We start from the raw sequence: 16072 nt of genomic DNA on the forward strand, positions 1-16072 counted from the left end.
TACACCTCTCTCTCTCATTCTGCCCTTCTAACAAGTTATCGAGTGGCTCCTCCTCTATTTCTGAATACCAATTTACTTTCATGAAATATATGTAAGATGCATACTTGAAAGGGGTAATTGATTTTCTTGAGCTATTTCTTGATTTCTAGAGCAATACAAATTAAGGAACCAGGTAACCATTGTGTCTTAAAACTTTTTCTCAGGCCCCAATATATTTTTGCACGCTGTAAAAATCAAGGTCCCTTCCCCTGACTGCCTTCATCCTACAGAGTTCCTTTTATTTTTTTCCCCACCTCATTTGAAAATCAAAAGTAAAATCCATTGCTAGTGTGATTAAAAAAAAAGTCAGATTTGTGACTGTGGATGAAGCTCAGCTATTTCATTAAGAATGCAGTCATAAAGTGTAGAGCCAGCACAGAGTGGCTCATTAGACCACTGCAGCACTAAGCAATTCTCTTGTTGTAGTCAAGAGACAAGTAATAGATTCAGGTATAGATTTTCCTCTTATTTCATCTCTCTTATGATATCTATATTTTTTAGAAGGAATCATGTAATGTCTTTATGCTCCTAAAAGTTCAAGTAAAAAATACTGGCATAAGAATTGGATGTTGCTTGAAAGCACCCACTGTTTGCCCACGTCTGAATTCTTGTCAGATGCTTTAACATGCATTCTCGCTACCTGCTTTCAGTAAACAGAAGCAAAACCTGGTTTGTATAAATTAGCACCAATTTGGAATGCAGTAATTGGATATATTCATGCTCAAACCAATAACAGCATCCAATACATATGTCATAATTACACCGTATGAAGCTTTTCTATTACAGAACTGCAGTCTCGTCTACATGCAGCAGGGATAACAGTTTACACGCCACCTCCTTTGTTCTAGGGAAAAAAAGCTGGGGGGGGAAGGTGTCCTTTAGGTGAGGAGTCAAAAAGATACCCTGCTGAAGAAACAAATTAAACCAACCATCTTTGTACTTTAAATGCCATATAATCTGCACATTGGAAGGACAAATGTTGACAGGGGAAAGCTTTAGGGTTGGTCTCTGAAGATAGGACTAGTAAAAAATAAGCCCCTCTGTGGATTCTGAAGATATACAAGGTACCCTGTATCTGGAATGCAGACAGATATAATGGCATGTTTTCACAGAAGTGTCAGAAGGATTGTAATAATGCATACTTCTTCTTGAACAAAAGGAGAAATAAATGGGATTTTCAAAGCAGACCCAGGAGTGTACGCTCATATTATTAGCTTTTGTTGCCATTTCTATCCTTAATTAAGTACAAAACTAGGCAAGCAACACGGAAACCTATTCTGGCATAGAATTATACCAATTTGTGAAAATGTCACTAGCACAACTCATGCAGGTTTATAACTGTGGTATGAGTGGTTATGAATTTGTAACATTTTCTATCTCTGTAAAAGCCTAGGAGATGAATGATGGTGCTCATTTCCAGAGACACAATGTCAAAAGGGCTTGGGATACCTAGTCTCAAGAATAACAAATGTCCTCAGTCAACAAATGTTCTACTTGATACAAACATTTCTAGGTCAATGTTTTGAATTTTTGCCAAGACTTCTGAACATATAAAGCTTATTTTTAAAGCAAGCCCACATGCAAACGGAAGTTGCTTGAAAAGGAGAGGACAAAACCCAAGTAAAAAATAAAACTGATTTTCTGTCTATCCAGAGTATAAGTACATGCCTTTGCTATCCAAGCACCATTATGGCCACAATATTCATTTTATTATTTTTCATCAATTTGCAAAGTAGTGTTCAAAAACCACAAATCAAAATGTTAAAGTCAATTAGCCTCTACTTGAATCTTAGAGATCAAAAAAGTCTGGCACAAGGGCAAATCCCATTACTATAAGACAACTCACCTATCAAAGTAATCAGATTCCCACCCCTAGATCTGCTGTGACTGGTCAAATCACATTGTGTTCTACTTTCACCCACCCCCACAGAAACTGGACTGAAAGTTCTTACCCTTGCCCAAGTGAACAACATGTGCGGATATTTTTACTAGAACATTCTGTGTTTATATCTCTTGAATAGCATCTAGGTCCTAGCAGGCAAGTATTTGGTACGTGTTTTGATTTCCACAGAGGATATGAATAATATGTAAAAGAAAACAAGATAGTTTTTAAGGCACAATGCTGAGGTGAGGGCGAGTCAAGGACCTTTCCTGTTTTAATACTGTTTGGTTTATTCATCCTCTTTAACTGAATTTAATTCAAGGATATAGAATCAAAGGACTGGAAGGGACCTTGAGAGGTCTTCTTGTCCAGTTCCCTGCACTCAAGACAGGACTAAATATTATCTAGACCAGGGGTGGGCAAACTACAGCCCAGGGGCTGCATCTGTCCCTCCAGAAGTTTTAATTTGGTCCTCGAGCTCCTGCCAGGGAGCAGAGTCCAGAGCTTGCTCTGCTCTGGTGCACCAGCCGGGGAGCAGGGTCAGAGGCTTGCCCCGCTCCACACAGCTCCTGGAAGCAGTGGCATGTCCCCCCTCTGGCTCCAATGCTGCCCCCACCCCAAGTGCTGCCCTTGCAACTCCCATTGGTTGGGAACCACAGCCAATGGGAGCTGCAGGAGAGGCACCTGTGGACAGGGCAGCGAGCAGAGCTGCCTGGCTGTGCCTCCACGTAGGAGCCAGAGGGAGAACATGCCGCTGCTTCTGGGAGCTGCTTGAGGTAAGCGCTGCCCGGAGCCTGCACCACTGACCCCCTCCTGTGCCCCAACCCCCTGCATCACCCCTGATCCCCCTCCCACCCTCTGAATCCCTCAGTCCCAGCCCAGAGCACCCTCCTGCATCATGAAATCCTCATCCCCAACCCCACCCCAGAGCCTGCACCCCGAGCCGGAGCCCTCACCCCCTCCTACACCCCAACCCCCAATTTCGTGAGCATTCACAGCCCACCATACAATTTCCATACCCAGATGTGGATCTCGGTCCAAAAAGTTTGCCTGGCCCTGATCTAGACCATCCCTGACAGGTGTTTGTCTAATCTGCTATTAAAAACCGCCAGTGATGGAGATTCCACAACTTCCCAAGGAAATTTATTCCAGTCCTTAACTACCCTGACAGTTAGGCAGTTTTTCCTAATATCCATATGATAAAAGGAAAGGTGAAAAATCTCTGCATGTACTGTAAGGAAACTATGCTTACTTTATCGCTTAGATACCAGTAGCACTTACTGTGTACAAATGTTAACTACTTTCTCTTATAATACCCAAGAAACCCTCACAAGCAAGGTAGGTATTACAATCCCCATTTTTAAGAGAAGAAAAAAAAAGTGACGTGCTCAAGACTCACTGCATGTCTCTGCAGAGCAGGAAGTAGAATCCACAAATATCAACCTCATTCTCAGGTAAACTGTAAACTGTTATCCCTGATGCGTTCAGCAACCCCACATTCAATGATAGATGCTCACTATTTATTAACATATTATAAATTATAAAACTAGAATTCAACAGTGCTTGTAAGTCAGTTAGTTCCCTATACAGGACAGCAATCAAGTGACAAGAGCAGGTATAATCAATGCAATGATTCCCACTGTGTTAAAACATATGTACGCAAACTGAGAAGGTTTCGGATTCAGTATATGTAACAAGCATACTCTCCACCCTAATCCCTGGAGAGCTGAAAGCATATGCTGCGAACCCTCAGCTGGTCTGTTCCCAGCCCCTTCCTCACACATTTTTTCTATGGGCTCATCATGACATAACCCTCGAAATTAGGGGATGGAATACCATGGAAATCTACTGCTCCTCCCAGGATTCTTCATTGGCAGCAAGTGGCTGACTGGAAGCAGAAAGCTGAGTGCCCTGGTGCCTGCTGCTTACTAATTCTGAATCAAAGTCCACTCCAGCTATAGCCTCATATCCTGCCAAGGATCCTGCCTTAAGCTTTAGGTGAACTGAACACCACATTTGTGTCACAGCATAAAAATCAAACCAAAGAACTCAGATTCCTGATATTTTTTGCACCCATTCCTGTCAATGAGCTGAGAGCCCATGATCCAGGAGCCAAAGAGCCAACAGAGCAGAGATTAGCATTCCTAGCTCTGTCTCAGTAGCTCGCCATGTGTTATCTCCCTTCTCCACTCAGGACAAGGGCAAAAAGGTGCTTTGTCGTCATTTTATGCTTGGATCCTCCCAGTCTGCTTTTAAGTCACGATCCTTGACTGTTACTTGAAATATTCAGTCTGCCCTGATAAATTTACCTAAGCATTGTTCTATTAGACTAGGCAGCAAGAGAGTTGCAAACGGTTCTGTTTACCAAAATGAATTTTCCAGCAAAACAATGTAAACCCAGAGATTAGCAAAACCCAAACCAGATAAAACTCAGCTGACTTCAGGTCTCATATGGATAATGTATTGTAAGTTATAACTATTGCAGGGTGAGTGAAATCCTGGCCCTCTGCTATGAGCACCTTAGAACTGAATTTAGGGATTATTTAATAAAATAATGCATTCAAATTCTCATTTTTTCCATCCAATATTTTTTCAAAAAAAAATGCTTCTTTTCTCTACCAGCTGTAGCTAAGACAGAGTGAATGTCATCTGTCCCCTGTGTGGCGATCCAGAGTGTAGACAGGGTATGTTTGCCAAAGGGATTTCACAACACCCTTATCTCCATGGCAACTATGCATAGAACCATAGTAGATCAGCTCAGGTGGTGACTTTGCATATTAGTCTACTAGCTCACAAATCCACACAGGGAGAAAGATGGCTCAACAGCCTACGGTCATTATTACAGCTTCTAGGCTGCAGTAACAGCCACAGATATACCATGCAAGCATCCAGACTAATTCCAGATTGGAGGGATGATACTATCTCCCAATTCCCAGGTAAGAGTCTAACACTAACCCTGTTTACTCAAACTTTGTGCAGGGGTGTCATAAACAGATAGTTAAGGGTTAAGGTCTGTTTTACCTGTAAAGGGTTAACACGTAGTACCTGGTGACCACCTGACCAGAGGACCAATCAGAGATAAGATTTTTTCAAATCTCTGTGGAGGGAAGCTTTTGTCTGTGTTTTCTTTGTTTGTCTCGAGAACTGGTTTTGGATCTAACAGAGGACAGTCATGTCTCCAAGTTCTCCTGGAGTAGTTTCTACTAATTAATAGTGAGTATTAATTAGAAAGGCGAATTAGTCTTATGATTTGATTTCTATATTTGCAATTGTGTGTTTGCTAAAGGAAATGCTTTATTCCTGTTTGCTGATATTGCTTTTACTGAGAAAAGGGGGAGGGGGAATTCTCGCCAGAGATTGATAAGGTTATCCCCTATGAGTGTCCAGCTTGGGCTCATAGAGATTCTGTATTTTCTTTTTGTTCTCTTAATAAATTCTTTTCTTTTCTATTAAGGACTTGTTTGGGCTTTCCTTGGGTGGATTCTCAGGGAAAGAGAAGGGGAATGGTTTGTTTCTCCTGGGTGTAAGAACTCCATGGATTTGGGGCTCTTGGAATCCCCTAGGATTTTGGGGAAGGACTGTGTCTCAATCCACATTTCATGATTGAGTGGTGGCAGCGACAAGGAGACCTACCCTAGGATTTTAGGGTGGGGGAATACATGCTGGTCCTCACTTTGAAACCCCCCAGTTTCAAGTGAGGGTGCACACCAGGACATGGTAGTTTAAAGGGAAACCAAGTCAGGTCCCCACATTGGAGCCCAACAGTTCCGAGTGGGGGTGAGACCTTTGACATGGTGGCATGCGGGTCCTCACCTTGAAACCCCCCAGTTTCAAGTGAGGGTAGACCCATGACAAGGGGACATGAATTTCAGCCTTAAAACGTATTTATCGCTTTGCATTGCCAGAACTTCAGAATGTTCCAGGTTTGTGACCAAGAATTATTGAGCTTCCTGAGGTTTGGACTCTATTGAAAATGTTTCTATTGCACTAATAAGTGTCAGGTCTCTGTCACTGGCTTGCTAGATGACCTTGTGCAAGGTCATAGCAACACTCTGTGCCTCAATTTCCTCATCTGTATAATTGGAATAATGTTACTTAACGCCTTTGTAAAGCACTTTGAGATCTACTGCTGAGAGGTGCTATGGAAAGAGCTAACTATGATTATTATTCATCATTATATGGTAAAAGTACTGAACAGAACGCTTGTCCTTACTCAGTTTACCCATTGAAGTCTAGAACTTGCAAGTTTGCAGACACCTTAAACAGCTACATTTGTGCACACAAATGATTTTTACCATATTTAAAGTACTGTTCTCATGTATTAAGCTTAGTCCAAAAGTATTGACTTTGATAGGAGTATTAAAAGAGAGTTGGTATATCCAAGTGTGACAAACATGGACAAGCTGTCATGGGATAAGATAAGTCCTCTCATGGATTGGTAACTAGTTAAAAAAAAAAGGAGACAAAGGGTAGGAATAAATGGTCAGTTTTCGGAACAGAGAGAGGTAAATAGTGGTGTCCCCCAGGGGTCTGTACTGGGACCAGTCCTATTCAACAGATTCATAAATGATCTGGAATAAGGGGTAAATAGTGAGGTTGCAAAATTTTCAGCTGATACAAAAAACTACTCAAGATAGTTAAGTCCCAAACAGACTGTGAATAGGATCTCTCAAAACTGGGTGACTGGGCAACAAAATGGCAGATGAAATTCAATGTTGATAAATACAAAGTAATGCACATTGGAAAACATAATCCCAACAATACATAGAAAAAGGATAGTGTCTAAATTAGCTGTTACCCCTAAAGAAAGAGATTTTGGAGTCACTGTGGACAGTTCTCTGAAAACATCCACTCAATATGCAGCAGCAGTCAGAAAAGTGAATAGAATGTTTGGAAGCATTACGAAAGGGATCGATAAAAAGACAGAAAATATCATATTGCCCCTGTATAAATCCAGGGTACGCACACATCTTGAATACTGTGTGTAAATGTGTCGTCCCAACTCAAAAAAAGATATATTGGAATTGGAAAAGGTTCAGAAAAGCTAAACAAATGATTAGGGGTATGGAAAGTCTGCCATAGGAGGAGAGATTAATAAGACTGGGACTTTTCAGCTTGGAAAAGAGATGACTAAGGGGGCATATGATAAAGGTCTATAAAATCATGACTGGTGTGGAGAAAGTAAATAAGGAAGTGTTATTTACTCCTTCTCATAACACAAGAACTAGGGGTCACCAAATGAAATTAAGAGGCAGCAGGTTTAAAACAAATAAAAGGAAGTATTTCTTCACACAACGCACAGTCAACCTGTGGAATTCCTTGCCAGAGGATGTTGTGAAGCCAAGACTATAACAGGGTTCAAAAAAGAACTCAATAAGTTCATGGAGGATAGGTCCATCAATGGCTATTAGCCAGGGTGGACCACAACCATGTCCCTAGTCTCTGTTTGCCAGAAGCTGGGAATAGGCGACAAGGATCACTTGGTGATTACCAGTTCTGTTGCCTGAGGAGGTTGTGAAGGCTAGGACTATAACAGGGTTTAAAAGAGAACTGGATAAATTCATAGAGGTTAAGTCCATTAATGACTATTAGCCAGGATGGGTAAGGAATGGCGTCCCTAGCCTCTGTTTGTCAGAGGGTGGTGATCGATGGCAGGAGAGAGATCACTTGATCATTACCTGTTAGGTTCACTCCCTCTGGGGCACCTGCCATTGGCCACTGTTGGTAGACAGGATACTGGGCTGGATGGACCTTTGGTCTGACCCAGTATGGCCATTCTTATGTTCTTAAAATATGATGTTGCTTAAAATCTGGAGTGGGAGAAATAGACACCTGAAGACTGGTCAAAATTGGGACACAATATGACTTTTGTGAGCTTGTATTGGTGCAAGAGTTGACGTGTGATTATTTCTTAGGAACCAAAGATCCTTCTGGTGCAGAGCTGACACTTCATAAAGGTCTTGCCTCAGCTGCAGCACAACATATTGTAATTCCGATTGATGGCATTTTCTGTGAAATAGCAGGAAACATTGCAAGTGACTCCAGCATCATTTTCCTTATGTCAACAAGACTGTTTGATGAAAAATAGTGGTGCCACTAAAAGAATAGCATCTCTCCTGTCAAGGAGTTGCTGAGTGCTTGGTTCTGCTAAAAGGATTTTTATTAGTAGATGAGCAAAGCTCGTTCCCAGTCTTGAAAAACTAGGACATGTGGTGCCTGTCTACACACTGCCGTTCAATGCTTCTGCATTTCCTACTGGCTACAAATTTGAGATGGCAGTTTTCCATGCCCTATAGTAACCAAACTTCACTTACAAAAGAGAGACAAGCATATCTGTGATATGTCTTTAGAGGTGGGACAAATTCCAAAGTCTAAGCTAATATAGCATATATGTCCATCAGCACCTTTTAGCATTCATGTTACACAAATGTAGACTGTCTTAGACATCACAGCTACTTCCTGATAAATTACTTACACATTGCCTCTGAGTTGGGCTGACTTAAGTCCTGAGTTTCAGATGGTGCAAGTAGGGTGACCAGATGTCCCGATATTCAGGTCTGTAAGGGTGCAGACTCACCCCTGCAGCACCTCCTGCTGGTCATCCTCGGGAATTAGCTCCTTTTCAGGCCAGTGTCCCACTTCCACTTGGCCCCCCATGTCCCTCCCAGGACCCTGGTGCCCCTTTAACTGGGTGCTGCCCCCATACAGTTCTGGGTCTCCCCCTCCCAGGGGAACCCCCACCCACTATTCCCACTTCACCTCAGTCTGGGCTACTGCCCAGTCTCCATCTAACCCCCATTCACTAGGGCAGACTGCAGTGTAAGCCACTCATCACAGGCAAAGGGGTTTGGACCTGCTGCCTTTGCCTACCCCTGGGCTGCCCCTGCAACCCAGTACCTAATAGGCCTTACCAGGCCTGCAGCCTGGGGCTTTCCTAGGCTGGAGCTCCCAACTCTTCTAGCCCTTGCCCAGCCCTGCTCCAGTCTAGGTTCCTTATTTAGCACCTTGCAGCCAGGCCCTTCTCTCTCTACAGGCAAAGGGAGACTGACTGGGCTTCTGGCTCACTGCCTCTTATAGGGGCCAGCTGGGCCTGATTGAGGCTTGGCCACAGCTGAGCCTACCTTCCCTAATGAGCCCAGGCTTCTTGCCCCAGCCACAGCCCTCTTCTGGGCTTTTTTTACCCTATCAGGACAGGAGCAGGTAACCACCCCGCTACAAGGTCTTTTTCTTATAGGTCCCTATTACCCCCCACCCCATCTTGATTTTTCACACTTGCTATTTGGTCACCCTAAGTGCAATTGACGTACAAAAGACTGGCAGAGAGGAGTCTAGCTGAAGGGTCTAAGAAGCACTAAATGCATTTTTTTAAAAATCCACCAAATTATACACAAAAGCTATCTTTTAATAACTTATCAGTATAACTAAGGGAGGCCATTGGTTAGAATCTTAATCAGATCATGAACCCAGGATTGTGTTTCATTCTATACTACACTGTGGCTGAAAAGCTTAGGAGAACAAAAGAAGTCACATAAATATCCAACTAGACATAATTTTTGCCTGGAGTATTTATTAAATTTTGAAGCTCATTTAATATGAACGGAAACAAACAGCAATTTCAGAGAAGATAAAACATTAAACAAAAATTCACACAACTAACAATAATGGAAAAGATTAGAATAGGAATACAGCCCCAAGATTGAGATACCAATTTGGAGGAACATAGGTAATTGTGTAATCTTCAGTCTGAAATTTACAAGAGAGGAAAAATAAATTTTGATTCAGATATTTTATTATTGGAAACAATCTGAATTACAGATGAAGGGTCTACCCTTGCAGTCCAGGCATGGGTAAATTATCATAATAATAATCATAAATAACCCCAATGGATTATTTCCTGTATAAAGACTGCTTTATATTCTCCTAGGGCTAGTTTCTTCCATCCTTATTCTTCATGCCTGACTGACCAACCAGGTCGGGGGTTGGGGGAGAGCATACTTAGAAGTCACATTTGCAGTCATGGTACAGGAGTCAAGACTCATCTGGGTCCTGATACCAGGAGGTCAGAAGCAGGAAACAAACTGGAGGTCAGATACTACAAGTTAGATGTCAGGAACCAAAGTGGAGTTTGGAATGCCAGGAGATTGAGCTGGGGCAGGTAGCAGGAAGCAAGGGTGGAGTCTAGTTGTTCAGACTTGGTTCTGCTGCTGGCTTAAGTAGGTCCAGGGGGCCAAACAGCTGTCCTGGGACTCTGCCAGTTGGTGCTTATGAATGCAGCCTCACATTGGGGCTGGGTTCTGATATCTGGGTCTCAGATAAGCTATTGCCAGCTGACCGTGTTACCCAGGGTTCTTTCGACCCAAAGCTCTCGGTAACTTTTACTCTGTGCGAGGTGGTGTCAGGAAATAGATCAGAGGAGACACGGCCATCCGACCGATAGATGGCTGGAACAAACAGGACAACACAAGAGTGCTTTCACTTAAAGCTAAACTTTACTTAGTCTCAAGCACTTACACACATCCGCAACAAGATTAGTAAAACACCTCCAACCCTTGATAATTACCAAAGCTGAGTGTGGCTCTCGAGTGAAACAGCAGCAGGCTTCCGGTGGCCAAATTTTCCGTCTGCCGGTGGGGACCACAAGATGTATCCAGAGGGAGAGTCCAAAAAAGTCCAACTATCTCAAAACTTGTCCCCTTATTTATACATTAGTAATAGAATGATATATCCCTTAAAGAAAACTTGTTAATCAAGCAGTTCCAATGGGCAAGCAAGAGCCTCCTTCTGATTACTGATTAACCAGGTGTGGGTTTTTCCAGAGTTTACAGCCTTGAGACATTCCTGGGGCACATCCTGCTCTTTTAAAATGCATGTATCAGCAACTTTAACACAATTCTTATCAGGAAGGACACGGGGTCAAGCTGCCCTTTCTGTGGCACCCCAAAAACCCCTCCCCTCATGCCTTGGTCAAGCTGATTCTGCTTAATACCCAATTTACAGCTTGCTGACTAGGCTGCCTTTAACAATAAGCCATAGTGGTTTCAGGCACTTTACTGGTTTGCTAAAGTATACACAAAGGGTTAGAGGATGGTGGCTCCCATGAACCTTGTGAGCCTGGGTACAAGACCTGTGGGTCATGACACTGACTCTGTGCAGAACCATCGACTCAATGAGTAAGGGCATCATAATTCCCCAAGAGATGAAAAAGGCCCATTAGACAAGCAAAGGCAGGATTGGTGTGTCAGTACATTTTCTAGCGTTTTGCCTAGTATAATGTTAACATCTCTTTTGCCTTCCCCATTCTACCCTCACACATATTTTAGCTTGTCTTCAGTTTTAGTTTAGAGTCAGTGACTTCTTTTATTATCTGACCAAGCTCCTGCCCCAGGTAATTCCCTGAGATGTCAGTAACACTAGAAATTGTCTGTATGCCAGAAAAAAAGGTATACTCAAAAGGGATTAATTTTAATTAGACTAAGAGATATGATGCATTGTAGAGTCTTTGTCCACTGGTGTCTGTTAACAGGCATTGAGAGATATGGGGCCTGATTCTGCAACCACATTGAGAATTCCCTTTGAAAACACTTTACTGCTTCTCTGTAATTAAGGTATTTATGAATAAGTAGTTAATATATTCACTATATTTTAATAACATGTTGATTAATGCAATTGCAATAATAAGAGTTTTATAATGTATACTAAAAGCAAGCCTTTACAATAAAATTGCATGTTAATTCAATTACTGTCTCGAGATCATTCAAAGGATAAATTCTGTGCTTCTAAAACAGTTACAATCCTAATATTTCCAAGGATGGAAATGATGCCTCAAATTATCATAATCTAAAATGTGTGAAACTAATACACAATGTGCCAAATTCAGACCTCAGTTACACCTGTGCAGTTGAGGCTGTTGGGTTGTACGGGTGCATTTGAGGGCAGAATTTTTCCCAGTATGTTACATGTGATACGTGCTAAAATTCACAGACATACTTACATGGTAAGTTGTAGTAGTAATTAATAAGATCCCTTCAGCAATTGAAGTGATGGTACAATAAGTTCTGTAAACACTTTTTTTAGTTATACTCAAAATAGGTCCAGTAATTCCTTTGATCTGGGCTGTATTTATGGATTAATAGTAATTTCTGAGTTACAATCTTCATATATATTGTTACTGATCTTGTAAGAATTAAAGATAATTCATTACCCTGCCCCCCCCAATGACTAAAGGCATAGAAAGAGATGGACTTACTGTATCGAAACTTTTAAAACAACTAAATTGGCCCAATTGTGGTCCCAGTTAGTGGTATAAATCAAGAGTATCTCCATTGATACCAGTAAAGCTTCTCTCATTTTCCAATGATACATCTGAGATCTAAGTCTGGACTAGTCTCCTTTGTTTTGATGACTAAGGGGATATAGCAGTTCACGAGTAATTAAGGGTCTAATTATCAAGGAAGGAGATTAATTGTGTAAATTGCTCTGTAGGACATTGCCGGGAGTATTAGGATAAGACACAGACAGAAAAAAATTAGAATGAATATGAGTTAGAAAGAATCCTAATGGTGAGATCAATTATACTGTGAAATGATCTCCCGGAAGAAACAATGGCTCCATTCCTTCTGTCCATTAATAATGGACTGAAACAAAGCACGGAATAAACTATGGAGAACAAACTGACATTAGCAGGCATTAAACTGGATCACCATCACAGTGGATAAATCTGTGAGTCTTGCCTCTTTCTACTTTAGATGCATTGGTGAAGAACTATAAGTTTAAAACTAATTTATAAAAAAGAAATCCAAGTGCTCCTGTATCTTTTTCATCAACAGTGTTGAAGAGTCCAATATTAATCAGTCAGCAGTTGGGTAATTTTATACAGTAGAAAAAAATATATAATGGATGTACTTAGTATTGTGGGTCAAGATTCCCCCTTTGTCCTCCTCCCCTAAATACTAGCACTTTTAGGCACACTACTTATTATATGGTTAGCTTATTTTCAAGTGATAAGAAATACATTTTTCACTAATATGAGTGTTATAATGTGTACTGTGCATGCAAGTAAAAATCACATTCCAGTCCTTTAACTTCATCTGGGACCTGATCCAAATCCTTTTTGAAGCAAATGGGGAGTCTGTTTGTTGATTTCAATGGGCTTTGGATCAGGCATCTGGAGCAGCCAACTTTGTATGCAAAATCTGTGCAGTTGTGATTCCTAAGCTACTAGGTGCTTTTTTCAGTTCCATACAGTATGCTGATACAGTGAGTGCATCATAGATGTAATTGATATTTGTATAATAGCTAAAATATATTAGTGGCATGTTCACCTTGAATTATGTGCACTGTTTATCTGGATGTCAAAGAATGAAGTTGTCCTAATAATGTTAATATAACTTCACATCCCTTAGGTTACCAAATACACAGAACAGTGCTGCTATTGTGTTCACAGCTTTTTTTAGTTTATTAAGCAAAACCACCATTTACTGGGATTGATTTATAGTATTCTGATCAAGGCAACAAAGTTACCAAGACCTACGTTTGTCCAAAGAGTAGAATTATTGCTTGATTGGCCATGTGGGTGGACATGTATTTTTTAAAATGTCTCTGTCACTATATTACTTGCAGAGAAAATACATTTGCAACAGCGATCCATTTTAGAAAAATTGTGCAAATAAGTTAAGAAAAAAATGCAGGAATTAAGCTCTGCACTACTACTAGAAGAAACGTTGCACTGTTGCAATTATTATATGTTCAGTTTATATGAATTATCAATTTGCATACACTGCACAAAGTATTGCTGTTTGCAACTATTGCATGAAGGCTAAAGGTCAAGAGGATGACAGAATATTTAATATTGACATTATATATTTGCACAGTTAGGTGGCTTCAATATGGTAGCAACTTATTTCTGTATATTAAATACTAGATCCTCTGGAGCTCACCTGGAATCACTTTGTTTTTTTCCCCCTTACACATGACAAATTAAGGAGATTAAGGAAACATATGTTTAAGAACATAAGAATGGCCACACTGGGTCAGACCAAAGGTCAATCCAGCCCAGTATCCTGTCTTCTGACAGTGGCCAATGATAGGTTCACTCCCTCTGAGGCACCTAACAGGTAATGATCAAGTGATCTCTCTCCTGCCGTCTAGCTCCACCCTCTGACAAACAGAGGCTAGGAACACCATTCCTTACCCATCCTGGATAATAGCCATTAATGGACTTAACCTCCATGAATTTATCCAGTTCTCTTTTAAATCCTGTTATAGTCCTACCCTTCACAACTTCCTCAGGCAAGGAGTTCCACAAGTTGACTGTGCGCTGTGGGAAGAACTTTCTTTTATTTCTTTTAAACCTGCTGCCCATTAATTTCATTTGGCAGCCCCTAGTTCTTATATTATGGGAACAAGTAAATAACTTTTCCTTATTCACTTTCTCTACATCATTCATGATTTTATATACCTCTATCATATCTTCCCTTAGTCTCCTCTTTTCCAAGGTGAAAAGTCCTAGCCTCTTTAATCTCTCCTCATATGGGACCTGTTCCAAACCCCTAATCATTTTAGTTCATTTTACTTGATTAAATGGCCCAGTCTGGGTTTTCCATTATAGTGCAAAAAAAAAAAAAAAAGAATATCGTAGTTGTTATATGACCCTCAAGCAGTATCCCTTTTGAATTAGATTAAGTTGAACAAGAATAATTTCAGTCTTTCAAAACTACCATTTTTGTTCTTTTTTTCTGGACACTTTCTCAAACTCCAATTACTTTCACTAGCCTTTAGGTTAGATATTATTTGCAAAGTGCCAGATGCGTATTGTCTGTATACACACTGCCCATAGTATAGCAAAAATGATAGTGTAGCACTGACAGACACTCAGTTGTCATTGGGTGAAATTGAACCAGTTCATGAGCCTCTACTGCATGAGCTAATAGCTAAGGATGTGGAGCAGCCTCAAAATCAATCAATCAATCTCTCTCTCTCTCTCTCCCCACCCGTAGCCACTAGATGGACAGAACACCACACCCAGAAGGTATGTGGGTTACAGTAGCATCAACAAGATTGTGTTAAATAGGTTAATGCAGATCGTTTCCATCCTTCTCCATGTTATTTCATAATTCTATTTACATAGAACTAACTGGCATCTTGGGAAAAAAATAAGTGACCTAATACTTTTATAGTGAGTAATAAGAAGAATCACTTTTTGTTTTCCAGCTTCCATTCTTTTGGTACTTGTTCAGTTTAGATAGAACTTTTGCTCTTCAAGCAATTTGTTTTATTGGTTTGGGTAGTTTAATGGAAAATCACTGAATACAAAGAGGGGAAGTTCCTGTCAATGGTATTTCAAATTAACATTAAAATGTTGCTAAATAGAGTTTTCTTCCATATTCATTTTAGTAAAATCTCCAGAAGGAAAGGGCAACATAAAATGCCTTTACCTTTAAAAAAAATCACTTATTTGCCAGGCACTTTTTAAAGGATTTCCCAGAACTGTAAAAATAAACAGTCAACAACAGTTTATTTGCAAACAACACTCTTATGTTTCTCACTGACTGTACTATGCTATTATAGGATAAATTCTCTAAGGATTATACCCTGAAAATGTTTTCTGGAAGACTTCTTGCACCTGCAACATGCTGTTTTTAAAACAAATAGTGTTTTAAAATCATGGCACTTGCTTATCTGATCTGCCTGCATCTTCAGAAGAAATTGACTGAGGCTCCTGGGTAATCTGAACTGCTAATTACCTGCAAAGATTTGGGATTGGTGTTCATTACTAGAATTAATTTACTGCACAATAAAGACTGACTGTTCATTCCAGGAAACCAAAATAAGGTTTATTTTAAGTGGTTCTTAAGGGGGTGGGGAGGTGATTCAGCATTGAAGCATCACTGCTTCAGGAGGAAGGAAAAACAAAAACAAAAGGGTGAGGGGCAGGAGGGGAACGAAATGTGGGGAAAACAGAATTGGTGGAAAAGGCTTGACATGTGCAGAACTTGTGACTGTACTGGGTTAGAACGTAACTATGGATGATCATCTCCCACCCCCAGCTCATCAACCTGAAAGCTGACACATATCAGAAGGGTCCTTTCATCTAGCCTTCAATTTGGAGAGGAAGTTAACTCCAGAAATACAAAGAGTCTGATTTGCAGTGAA

At 40.7% G+C, this 16072-nt stretch overlaps 1 long non-coding RNA gene across 1 annotated transcript; it reads left to right on the forward strand.

Moving 5' to 3' along the window:
- The first annotated feature begins 4722 nt into the window (after positions 1–4722).
- LOC123377372 lies at positions 4723–15554 on the forward strand. The gene is made up of 3 exons (XR_006582188.1): positions 4723–4857; positions 14917–14948; positions 15488–15554. It is a non-coding gene; the product is annotated as an uncharacterized LOC123377372 (long non-coding RNA).
- The last annotated feature ends 518 nt before the right edge of the window (positions 15555–16072 follow it).

The sequence above is a fragment of the Mauremys mutica genome, chromosome 9 (genome assembly GCF_020497125.1).
Source record: "Mauremys mutica isolate MM-2020 ecotype Southern chromosome 9, ASM2049712v1, whole genome shotgun sequence".
In the NCBI taxonomy this organism is placed as follows: Eukaryota; Metazoa; Chordata; order Testudines; family Geoemydidae; genus Mauremys; species Mauremys mutica.